Source organism: Canis aureus, chromosome 11 (assembly GCF_053574225.1).
Source record: "Canis aureus isolate CA01 chromosome 11, VMU_Caureus_v.1.0, whole genome shotgun sequence".
Taxonomy (NCBI): domain Eukaryota; kingdom Metazoa; phylum Chordata; class Mammalia; order Carnivora; family Canidae; genus Canis; species Canis aureus.
In genome coordinates this window covers 38,651,568-38,663,795 of record NC_135621.1, presented here as the reverse complement: position 1 = coordinate 38,663,795, position 12,228 = coordinate 38,651,568, and the positions used below count along the sequence as shown (strand labels likewise).

The following is a 12,228-nucleotide window of genomic DNA, read 5'->3' as shown; positions in this document are numbered from 1 at the left end:
GAACTCTGCATGAGTGTGTTTGAAGTGGAGAGCAAAAGTTGGGATATTCTAGAATAGATATGAATTTAAAAGGAGAAGAAAGTAGAATATAAAAAAGAAAAATTAGAGTGAACAGAAGAAGGAGAGCATGGAAATGAGAAGACAAATAAATGAAAAGAACGTTAAAGGGGAAACAATCTCCTGTAAATGAACAGTGACAGAGCCCCTATGACTGGTGCCAGAGGTGACTCCATTCACCCTAGAGCTTTGTTAGGTACATGACATGAATCTCATTCATTCCTCACACACACACAAATAGAATGATGAATATAAGGTGCATATTTCATGCTATACAATAAAAATGCTTTCTACATGCACTTGTGGGCATTGTTGTACAAACACACCTTGTATGGAAAAGTCACGTGTGACATAGGTTTTGACATCCGCTAGCTTCCTGAGGAAGTACAGCAACCGATCTGCTTATGAATAAAGGGGAGAGTGTTTCCCATTGGCTTCTTTTAGAATCTCTCCAGAGATAATGATCTTTTTATTGGATCTACTACAAATGATAACTTTACAGTGATAATGGAAGGAGTCAGTAAGGGTGAAGGAATGCCATTTTGGTAAAACTCAAGTAAGTAAATCTGTCTACACAGGTCCTTGTTAGCCTTTAAGAGAAAGAAATCATTCATTCAAAATGTAACCAAATACTCATTATGGGCCTCCCATGTGTCAGGATCTGAATTTGGTTCTTGCGATAGAATTGAACAGGATTGGCAAGGTCTCTGCCCCATGCACCTCCAATCTGCCATGTTTGTCACTCTGCCCTACCTCTCAGTAGGAGTCCACCTGCATGGAAGAGAGAGAGTCACCCTTTAGGGTCAGTTTTCAATTTCAGTGTTCTAGGGTTTAACTTTGAAAGCATAATTAGTGAGTCCTCTCATTCCCTTTTCTCTCATGCCAGGAAATGCTGCAAAGGATGCTACCCCCCTCATCCCTCCTCCACAATAAGTTTTACAGTTGAAATGGTAATCAGGACAAGTCTAGTGATGACATTTTGATGAAGAGAGCAAGGAATGTCTGAATCCTAGTGTGATCTAACTGCTCCCTCCTTTCCATGAGCTTTCTGAGAGCCATTATGCACCAAGGAAAGCAAACATGGCCAAGAAACATTTTACCTGCAGTTGTGATTGGTCCCCAGATTCAATGAAAAACTCCTGCAGCTTATAGAGGGACATGCTGTGATTCCATTTTCTAAGCTAAGGTTACTGAAGGATGCAGACCAAATGTGGTCATTTCCTCCCAGGTTGGGTAGAGGATTTCCTTCTCCTTTGTTCATTTGCCTAATGTGAAGTGAGCACTGTAAACACACTCAGATGCAGGTTGAGCATCTAACTATATTTAAACTGTATCTGTCTACATCCCACACCCTTCTATCAGTATCCCTCCAAGGCTTAGTTCTTATCTTTGTCCCAGGCTTTAATGTTAAAGTACTGACCATTGGATTCCCATATTAGTCCCTGAGGGGTCTTCTCTGCTACGTATTCCACATGTAACCACTTGGATCTGTGACATCACTTGGTTGCCATTTCTGTGATGGTGTAGTCTTGTGTCCATCCCCCTCATGATGTTTGGAGCCAGGTCCTTAAAAGTTTACTTGGTGATAAATACCTTTGATATCCAAAAAAAGACTTTCTGGATGATGATCTGAAGCCCAAGAAAAGCCCTAATCTTGTGTATCTTCATGGTTCTACTTCTGTGTTGTTAGGGCCACATTGGAGCTCCAGAGCCAAGCATTGCCTCAAACATGGTTGTTTTGGTAATCAAGCTTCCCCTGTGTGGCTGAATTTCTTCCTTCATGTCCACCATCCCTCATTTTCTGTTCTGCTGGGTGTTGTTTACCTTAAAAATAGAAGAGTGAGTTATTTCATCAGCAGAAAAAAATGTGTTTATTTGAGAATTGCAATGAAGTATAAGCAAGCTATGGCAAAACCATAGGCAAGTCCAACATTAGGAGAAGAATGTTATTTATAGAGAAAGGGTTGTTTTGAATGAAAGTCCATTGGAAAAAAGCAAGACTTCAGGATGATGACAGTTTCTCATAGACTGAGTTATAGGGATAGCTGATTCCTTGTAGAACATACATGTACACCTTTCCCTGCTGGGGTCTGTAGTTGATAATTCTTTCCCATTGAGGATTCTTCTATTGGGTCTGTAAATGATAATTATACCTGTAATCAGTATTGGTGTAGGATTACGCATTCTAGGCTCTCCTTCCAACATCAGGAGTCGACTTTTGTTAGGTTTCCCTTTATTAATTTCCTCGGTGGTAACATCCTATAGACAAGCTCCTGCCTCCTCACTCCATTCCATGTTGACACAGAGAAATCAAACCTCATATGCAAATGACTCTCCTCCCTTCCTAGAACTTTCCTCCCTTCCATGGTACTCTCTTCACTTCCCATATTCCCTGTATCTCGTGCCTTGTCAACTTCTCCCCTCATCAAGGTGTTTCTTCAAGAAGAGAAGACAAAAGATCTGTCACTTCTAAATGGCATTAAGCCAATATGGTTTCATTTTAAACCAGAATTCTCCACAGTGAAAGGCAAGCTTTCTTCATTATAGGAACATAGAGCATTGAAGATCCAGTATGAGAGATGTTTGAGAACATAAGGACCTCCATATACCTCTTAAGTCACCATCCAGTAAGACAGAACCAGGGTTAGAGTAACTATACACTGAGATTTCTCTTCACCAAAGATTCCTTCCAGCTTCCTGTCCTCAACCTACTTTCTCTGTTATGTAGAAGCAGCCAAATCCTCCTTGGAGTTTCCAGAGGCTTTCTGCCCTACACATGCCTGTGCAAATGCAGAATGAGAAACCAAGAGGGCACACATCATAAATTCTAATCTTTACAGAGACTCAGGAGCTCTCCTTACTGTCAACATTTTTCAGACCCTACACATGATAGTAGCAATGGTACTTTTATTATCTGTTGATTGAGAAAAAACATAATGCTGAAGAATTATGTGATATATGCAATAATTCTTTTTTAAATGTTGAATTTATTAAGCATAATAATCTACATATATTTAGAATAGCCCTACATGTGGCCAAGAAAAGTTATGTGTTCAATCTACTGATCATGCATGGTGCACATTTGGGGTCCAGATGCCTGGCTTTGATTCCACAGCCCTGCAATTGTCTACCTTTACCTCACTGGATCTATGTGCTTAGACTGTGGATAGATTTCCTACTGGTCAAATGAGACTTCTTGGTTTATCCCAAGATGTTTAGCACCATGAAGACAGCCTTAGTCCTCTTTCCCATGCTACAAAAAGGATTTTCTGGGACTGACAAGAGGGTCGTGTGGCCAGTTTTGAATCCATGTCCCTGAGGAGAATGGTGGGCAAGGGCTGAGGTCAGTCTCCAGAGAAGAGGAAGAAAGTCACTTTTCTCTTCAGAGCAAAGCCAAATAACACTGTGCTCTGCATTTTGCACATGGGCACTTTTTAAACATTTATTTAGTCCCAATTGCTAGAGAATGACTGATCCCTGCTACCAGGAGGAAAGCTATTTGGTCATCTTTCAAATGAACAGTGTTTTCCTTTGACCATCTGAACAATGTCCTATTCTATTAAGTGAAGATGAGAATTTTCTTCTGTGCATGAAGAAATGTAAAAATTCCATTTATAAAATAGAAAAAAAAGAATTTTCTTCTGTCCATGATGAAATGTAAAAATTCCACTTATAAAATAGAAAAAAATGATTAAAATTTTACCTATTTCCTTGATGAGGCAGTCACTGGTATTCCCTTACTTCTTGCTGGTTTTGAAAAAAATGTTGCATACATCAGTTTACACTTTTACTAAGTCTTCTGTGAGCCATCAGAATCATGATTTGTCAAAGACAAATCTTCTAAAGCAGTATATCTTAAAGATAGGAAAAGCATCCAAAGATATATCCATCCACCTTTAAGGAAAAGATAGAAATTAAACCTTCAATTTCCTTTCTGAAGCTCATGAATAAAATTCACTTCATGAGTAAGTTCTATCACTGAGACTTGCCCAGAGTCTAAATATATTATGCCTTATTAATTTCATTTTCTTACCAAGGGAGCATTTTTCCCAAAGGTACAATGAATGTATCCTATCCTAAGTTCAGGTAATCATGGAGTTGAACAATGGGCATCTCAATTCTTTCCTTACTTGAAAGAAACATGTCCTTTCGGTTTTTATTATTGAGCATCAACTGTGCATCAGATTTTGAGTGCAATGAAAACAGGAGAGTGAATAAGACAAATGCTTGTACACTTGGGTGAAGAACAGGGGCAAAGGAAGAACATAGGAGGTAACCAGCCCAATTTGGGGAGATCAGAGAAAGCATTCCAAATGACATCGTAATTGTGATCTAAAGAAAGAACACGGGTTATGGGAAAGCTATGCCAGTGATTCTCAAAACAGGGACTGCCTATTGGTGTCAATCACTGTCTGTTGTCATGGTAAGATAAGTACAAACGTGAGAGTGGGCACTGAGAAGTTTTTTTCCTTTTTATTCTTTAAAGATTTTATTTATTTATTCATGAGAGACAGAGAGAGAGAGAGAAAGGCAGAGGCAGAAACATAGGCTTAGGGAGAAACAGGCTCCATGCAGGGAGCCTGACGTTGGACTCAATCCCGGGTCTCCAGGATGAGGCCCTGGGCTGAAGGTGGCGCTAAACCACTGAGCCACCCAGAGTGCCCCACTGAGAAGCTTTTATAGCAATTTATCTTACCATGACATCGAAGCATGTGATCGGCAGGTTTAGGTTTTGTCATTTTTGTTATTTTCTAATAATGTTTTTTTTGTGTGTGTGTGCTTTATAAAAAGCATTAGTCTGCCGTGAACAGGAAATCTGATCCTTTTTCCACCATTAATTTAAGAAGAAGTGATCTAGTCAATGATGTGTGAATGAGGGAGATTCCAGTAGAGGGTACAATAGAGGTTCTAAGACTTGGCTCTGAGAGATGGTAGGCAAGCTCTGAGAACAGCGGTTCTTCCTGAAGCATCCCTGTCCCTAAATACTTGTGTTTCTTCCTACAGTCCAGAAGCACTCCTTTCTATAATATTCATAATTTGTAACATTATGCATGCTTTCTATGTGTCTGGCACTATGTTAAGCTCCTTTCTGTGTTACCTATTCCTTACCACTTTCTGATAAGTTAGATACTATTATCCTTGTTCTGTAAATGAGAGACATAGGACTTACAGAAGTCAAGCAGCTTGGCTAGGGTCAGATCCCAGACTCTAGCCCAGAAATCTCCGACTTTGCTTATTTCTTCTAGTCCAGACTAGAACTGGTTCTACTCCAGCCCCATGGAGCCTCCATATTTAGGACATCCCATTGTCTCCTAAGGAGTTGCTGACAAGTTTCCAATTCCCTCACTTCCATCACTAGCCTCAGAATTGTCACTCCTTGAAACAATTTTTTGCTCAACACTACTTCAAAAAGAAATATGCCTGTAACCTAGAGTTGTTTCCTCTCCCTGCACAAGAGCAAAGCTTTCAACTTGTTTACCTTAGATCTGCAGTGAAAGATTATCGTGGTTTGTGCTATCCAAAAACACACATATCATTTTGATTTCTGACCCATTTGGCCCTAAGAACACTTGCTAGTGTAATTCTCCACCACCAGATTTTTGAAAGCTTTTATGAAGATCTTTTTTTTTTTCCTTTCTGCTCATTTCAAACTAAATCAGGGATGATGATGACTGTAATAAACTCTGCTGTGATGGCTGGTGCTCCCTGAAATGAGGCTTTCTCTGGCAGTAGTGTGCTGCTAGCTCATTACACAGTTGCTTTTCTATGTACTTTGTACCACCTCCTACAACTGTTCTCCAGGTTGGAAGGAGCTTGCCAGTTGACAGAATAAACAAACAGCCATGCACTCTGATTGCAAAACTTTCTAAAATGCAAACGTCTCTTGCAAGTACCAAGACAGGAAGCTTGTTTTGTTTTGTTTTGTTTTGTTTGAGTATATTCCAGTCATAAGAGAGGCAAACTCCCCATGAGTGCCTGCGGTGATGAAAGGCTTTGAGTCTATCACATGAGGGGATGACCATATGGACAGCTTCTCTGAAGGCGATGATGAATAGAGTTTTATTTCAGATAATTTCAAAGAATATTTCAGCAGGGAGAAAAAAGGTATTGGAGATTATCTAAAATAATCTGAGCTAGTTTGTAAATTTAATTTAAAAATCTTCCCTTGTACTCCTTTCTTAAACACACTATGTTTTCAGAATATTCAGCCTGAGATCCATAGTTTTACCCTCAATTTTTTATTCTCTGGATTAAGCAGCCAGAGTGGAGGGAGAGGGGTGTGAGGAGAATAATTATCAGTGGGAAAGGGAAATATTTTGACTTACTGCTGAGTCAGATGGGATCTCCAAACTCCATTTAATAAGAGAATTTTCTTCCATTTCTATTTTGAACTTTACTTGGCTTCATTTTACCCTTTAATGCTATACATCATGCTTAATACTTTAGTCAGTTTATGGGATCTCTTACTGCTCTTGAATATCTCATTTCAATGCTATTTAAGTCTAGGACTTTACTACCTACATAACTAAAGTAAAAAGTGAGCTAATTTTAATAAGTCAGCATTATTTGCCCTTATTTTCCAGATTCCTTCTTTAAGGAATCCTTTGCTTTTTCTTTGGCCTCAGCTCTCTGGTATTCTTGGGTTGCTCAGTTGATTTGATAATTACTTGATTAAGATAATATTTGAAATATATAAAAAATTTGTTAATGTTAAAATATCTTCACTTTAAGTAGGATATGGAACACTTAGATGACTTCCTGTAAGTGTTGACTGACAGCTTCTACAGAAACCATATCTTTGCACATCCTCATTTTCTCCATCATGGATTCAATTATGCTGCCTTCCACAGCACTTGATTCCTTTCTGTGAAAACCATATGAATGGGAGGATTGAGACAACTCAGTGAACAGGGATAGAGAAAGAACTTATTTTTGTTATTTTCATTATATTTTGTGATTTATAAAATTAATATTTAGTGTATTTACATTTGTCTTCAAAGTATCTTGTAGTTTACAATGCCCATTCATGTACATTATTCATCTTCAGAATAACCATATGAAAATCTTTTGTAATCCATATGTGTGTTCCAGCTAATTTTGTCTAAAACACTAACATTGCATGTTCACTTTATAGTGGAGATTCTGAGATAAGCGTCTTTCATGTGACCTCCTTTCCACAATTATTTCAACAAGGAGTTGGTTTCCCCCTTTGTCCTCTATCACCTGCTATGTAGAATGCTGCAGGGCAGTTTTGGATTAGCTGGGCACCAGGTATGTATCAGGCGATAAGGAGCCAAGAATAGAAGGTCCTCATCCCTGTCACAAGCCCATTTTCAAATTTCTAAAAAACAATTAAAATTTTTTTTTCACAAGTGTTCAATAATACTATTCTTCCAAAAAAAGCAGAGTGGAGGGCAGTGGGCCAAGCACATGCACATTAGACCCACTCAGACATGCGACATTGTGTTAAAATGTCAGCGCCCTATTCTAAGCCAAAAGCCAGTGGTTCCTACTCCAAGCCAAATAAATCAAAATTGCTGAGGGTGGAGACTGGCACTAGTCATTTTTTTTAAATTAGTAATTTGCTAATTTCTCTGAACCTCGATTTTTTTATCCATAAAAATTGGAATAGTGGTTCTAGTCTCACAGGGTTAATGAAAGAATTACATGAAAGAGAGTATGTGAATGAGCCCAGCACACTAATGGGCAAATAGTAACTTTTCAATAAATAATAGATTCCCTCCCCTGTCCTATCTGACACTTGAACCTGCATTTCTCTGAGAGTCACAATATTAGAAACATGATATCCTATGTTACATAATCAAAGATAGTAATATCTGCTTATGTTTTCCATGTAACAATCCATGGGGTTTTCTAGAAAAGAAGAGAAGAACCTTTTGCACATAGTTACGTTCACATAGGATGGGTTACTAGAGATGCCCCCCAAACAACCATTTTAGAGTATGATTTTCCCAGTAGACAACAGTGGATCTATTGCTTAAGCACTAACGCTTAAGAGTTTTTGAGGCTGCCTTTATCAATAGCATATTTAAATTCAAGGCTAAGTATTATTTTGGAAAAGTTCCAGAAATGTACAGTAAGTCCTTATTCTATAGGAACTTGTCACAAGCACATAAGGCTTAGTAACCAGACTCAAGCCAAGTGGAACTTCAAGGCCCAAGTCAAATTTTGAATTATACCCTGGCCAACTACTAATAAGCACTTATGTGTCTACCTTAAGAAGCCACAGAACATTTCATCATCCACTATCTCATTTTTATTTTGTTATTTGGTATTTATAATCTACAGCATGAAGGCAAGTAAAATGTCCCAAAACAAGGAATAAACTCAAACATTAGAAATAAAAGAAATTAATAAAATATAATTATTCTGAATTCATGGTTTGGGAGTAAGTAATCATTATATCCAGGAATGACTAGAGTCATTAAACAAATCAATAACGTAATTGAGATGAGTGGAAAATGTTTCATCTATTTAAGGAGACAAGGTGATTTCAAGGCCACTGATATGCATACTGATGTGGTTCAATTCACTTGATGTCTTTCTTAGATTAATGTAACATTTGTTATTCCATATTGAATTGCATTCCTCAAAATTTCTTAGAACTTGAATATTACATTAACTTAGGCCAACCCCTTACCCCACCTAGTCCAAATGTATGATTCTTTGGTGTTGGTAATAATTCAATTCGCTCAGTGTTATGGAATGAACGATTGATTGTGTCCCCCTCAAAATCCTTCTGTTGCAGCTCTAGTTTCCAGTGTGATGCTATTTGGATATGGGACCTTTGGAAGGTAATCAAGCAATGATGGCACCTTGTAATGGGATTCACGTCTTCAGAAGAGACACCAGAGAGTTCTCTCTCTCTCTCTCTCTCTTTCTGTCCCTCTCTCTCACTCTGTAATGTAAGCAAACAATAAGATAGTGGTACCTACACATCAGGAAAAGAGGCTTCAGAATGAAATCGGCTTAGTCACAATTTGGGCTTAGACTTCCCAGCTTCCTGAACTGTGAGAAATAAATGTCTGTTGTTTAAGCTACCCACTTCTCAATATTTTGTTATAGTTGCCAAGCAGATTGATACAAATGGGCAAATAGTGACACAGAGAGGCAAAGAGGCTGGAGGAAATTCAGGGGTGCTCTTTGTAGTCGGACTCCTCTACCCCAGTTGATGCTATCCAGTGGAATTAATACAGATAATTACTTCTGGTTGGATGCACTGCTGACCGTCCTAAATTATAGCCACATCTTTCATTAATATTGGTCATATATTACTTATGATTACCTCTATTCAGAAGAGATTGTCCTAAATGCAGGTTAGTGAAGAGTAGGGGAGGCTCTTGCTAATAGCATTACATGTTTCAGACTGAATTAACAATTAATCATCCATCCTTATCAGTTACTAAAGGGCAAGCCATCCATTTCATATGGAACAATTACATACCTTAATTATAAGAACTTAATAATGAATACATAACTTCTTAAGAAAAGAAGCCCAAGAAGTTTCCATGTCAGTTTTTCAATCATTTGCTAGCCAATCTCAACTTCCTATTATCTCATATGCTGAGCTTACTCCCTAAAGCAATGGTTCTCAAAGTGGGTCTCCTGACCAGCAGTATCGGCACTTCTGTGGAATTTATTAGATATGCCCTATTCCAGAAACTGAACCAGAAATTCTGGATGAGCGGCCAGAAATGTGAGTTTTAATATCTCTAGGTAATGGCATGTACACTAAATATGAGAGCCACTGTCCTAGAGCAAGGTGATATCTAAAGCATGCATTAACCATGACAGACTGTAGATGATCATGGAAAACTGTTTATAGACCCTGTTAACTATAGCAGACTCCCTCCAGTATTTATTATCCAATGTCCCACCCTGAAGGAAGATGACTTATTATTCAAAAACTGTTTTAAGCACCTGTTTATCACCATATATAAAATAAATAAGGGATATTCTGACAAATCCTTGCCCTTGGAAAAATTACATGAGAAATCCTTGTAGAGAACAATGAACACATCAATCACTACCAAAATCAGACCAAATAAATAAACAAATTAGAGCCAGTAAACAAAGAAACCTTTAGAAGAAACTGAAGTATTCACCTGGCATGGTTACACACAAAATTTAAATGGTTATGTGAGATATGGGAATTCATCTTCACCTTCTATTCATTTAGTCCAATGGAATGGACCCTGGGTAGCCAGGGAGTAGCCAAGCTTAGCAGTCAATTTCTGTATCCAAGGGGAAGGTAATCTGGGTTTGTGAATCAATCTCACTGCAGCCCACCCCACTTCATGGCCACTCTTGGCCATCATAGGAGGTATTATCAGGCTCAGCTTCAGCCCCAATGTCCTAAAGACTGAAAACAGGTTCCAGTGGCCTGCTTGATGCCCTGGGACTATTTTCTGCTATGGGGAAGTGCTAGTATCTCCATCATGTGACATGGTAGGGTCTTTCTTGCCCTGAAATGCACTTCTTTCCATTCCACCACATCATTTATGATCTGAAATAGACTTGACCCTGAATCACACTTTACCAAATACAGCTATAGCCCAGTTCAGGTCCCCGGGCCCTGTCCTATTTGGGCTTGGTTTGCTCTTCTTCTCAGGCTGCCCATAACGTGGTCATTTCAAAGTGTCTTGTGCCCAAGCCTATCTTTGTCCAAATAGATCTCCCTTGCAGGCTTTGTCTGGTCATCTGAAATCTCTGCTTTATTTGAAGTTACTGAAATTCCCCATCTGAAAATGTTGTCAAGGAACATAACCCATTAAACCATTTTCAGCCACTAAAATATTTTTGTTTGTTTTGGTTTTCATTGTATTTTTTTTTTTTTTTATTGGTGTTCAATTTACTAACATACAGAATAACACCCAGTGCCCGTCACCCATTCACTCCCACCCCCCGCCCTCCTCCCCTTCTACCACCCCTAGTTCGTTTCCCAGAGTTAGCAGTCTTTATGTTCTGTCTCCCTTTCTGATATTTCCCACACATTTCTTCTCCCTTCCCTTATTTTCCCTTTCACTATTATTTATATTCCCCAAATGAATGAGAACATATAATGTTTGTCCTTCTCCGACTGACTTACTTCACTCAGCATAATACCCTCCAGTTCCATCCACGTTGAAGCAAATGGTGGGTATTTGTCATTTCTAATAGCTGAGTAATATTCCATTGTATACATAAACCACATCTTCTTTATCCATTCATCTTTCGTTGGACACCGAGGCTCCTTCCACAGTTTGGCTATCGTGGCCATTGCTGCTAGAAACATCGGGGTGCAGGTGTCCCAGCGTTTCATTGCATTTGTATCTTTGGGGTAAATCCCCAACAGTGCAATTGCTGGGTCGTAGGGCAGGTATATTTTTAACTGTTTGAGGAACCTCCACACAGTTTTCCACAGTGGCTGCACCAGTTCACATTCCCACCAACAGTGTAAGAGGGTTCCCTTTTCTCCACATCCTCTCCAACATTTGTTGTTTCCTGCCTTGTTAATTTTTCCCATTCTCACTGGTGTGAGGTGGTATCTCATTGTGGTTTTGATTTGTATTTCCCTGATGGCAAGTGATGCAGAGCATTTTCTCATGTGCATGTTGGCCATGTCTATGTCTTCTTCTGTGAGATTTCTGTTCATGTCTTTTGCCCATTTCATGATTGGATTGTTTGTTTCTTTGGTGTTGAGTTTAATAAGTTCTTTATAGATCTTGGAAACTAGCCCTTTATCTGATATGTCATTTGCAAATATCTTCTCCCATTCTGTAGGTTGTCTTTGAGTTTTGTTGACTGTATCCTTTGCTGTGCAAAAGCTTCTTATCTTGATGAAGTCCCAATAGTTCATTTTTGCTTTTGTTTCTTTTGCCTTCGTGGATGTATCTTGCAAGAAGTTACTATGGCCGAGTTCAAAAAGGGTGTTGCCTGTGTTCTTCTCTAGGATTTTGATGGAATCTTGTCTCACATTTAGATCTTTCATCCATTTTGAGTTTATCTTTGTGTATGGTGAAAGAGAGTGGTCTAGTTTCATTCTTCTGCATGTGGATGTCCAATTTTCCCAGCACCATTTATTGAAGAGACTGTCTTTCTTCCAATGGATAGTCTTTCCTCCTTTATCGAATATTAGTTGCCCATAAAGTTCAGGGTCCACTTCTGGAT

General features: G+C 38.8%; 1 long non-coding RNA gene across 1 annotated transcript in view; it reads right to left on the bottom strand.

Annotated features, from left to right (window-relative positions):
- Positions 1-12,228, bottom strand: part of LOC144323905 (uncharacterized) — a 37,394-nt gene that overhangs the window by 704 nt on the left and 24,462 nt on the right. The window contains exons 2-4 of the long non-coding RNA XR_013389250.1: positions 3,761-3,951; positions 1,478-1,881; positions 384-828 (exon numbers count right to left, since the gene is read on the bottom strand). This is a non-coding gene — a long non-coding RNA (uncharacterized LOC144323905). The remainder of the gene's footprint in view (positions 1-383; positions 829-1,477; positions 1,882-3,760; positions 3,952-12,228) is intronic.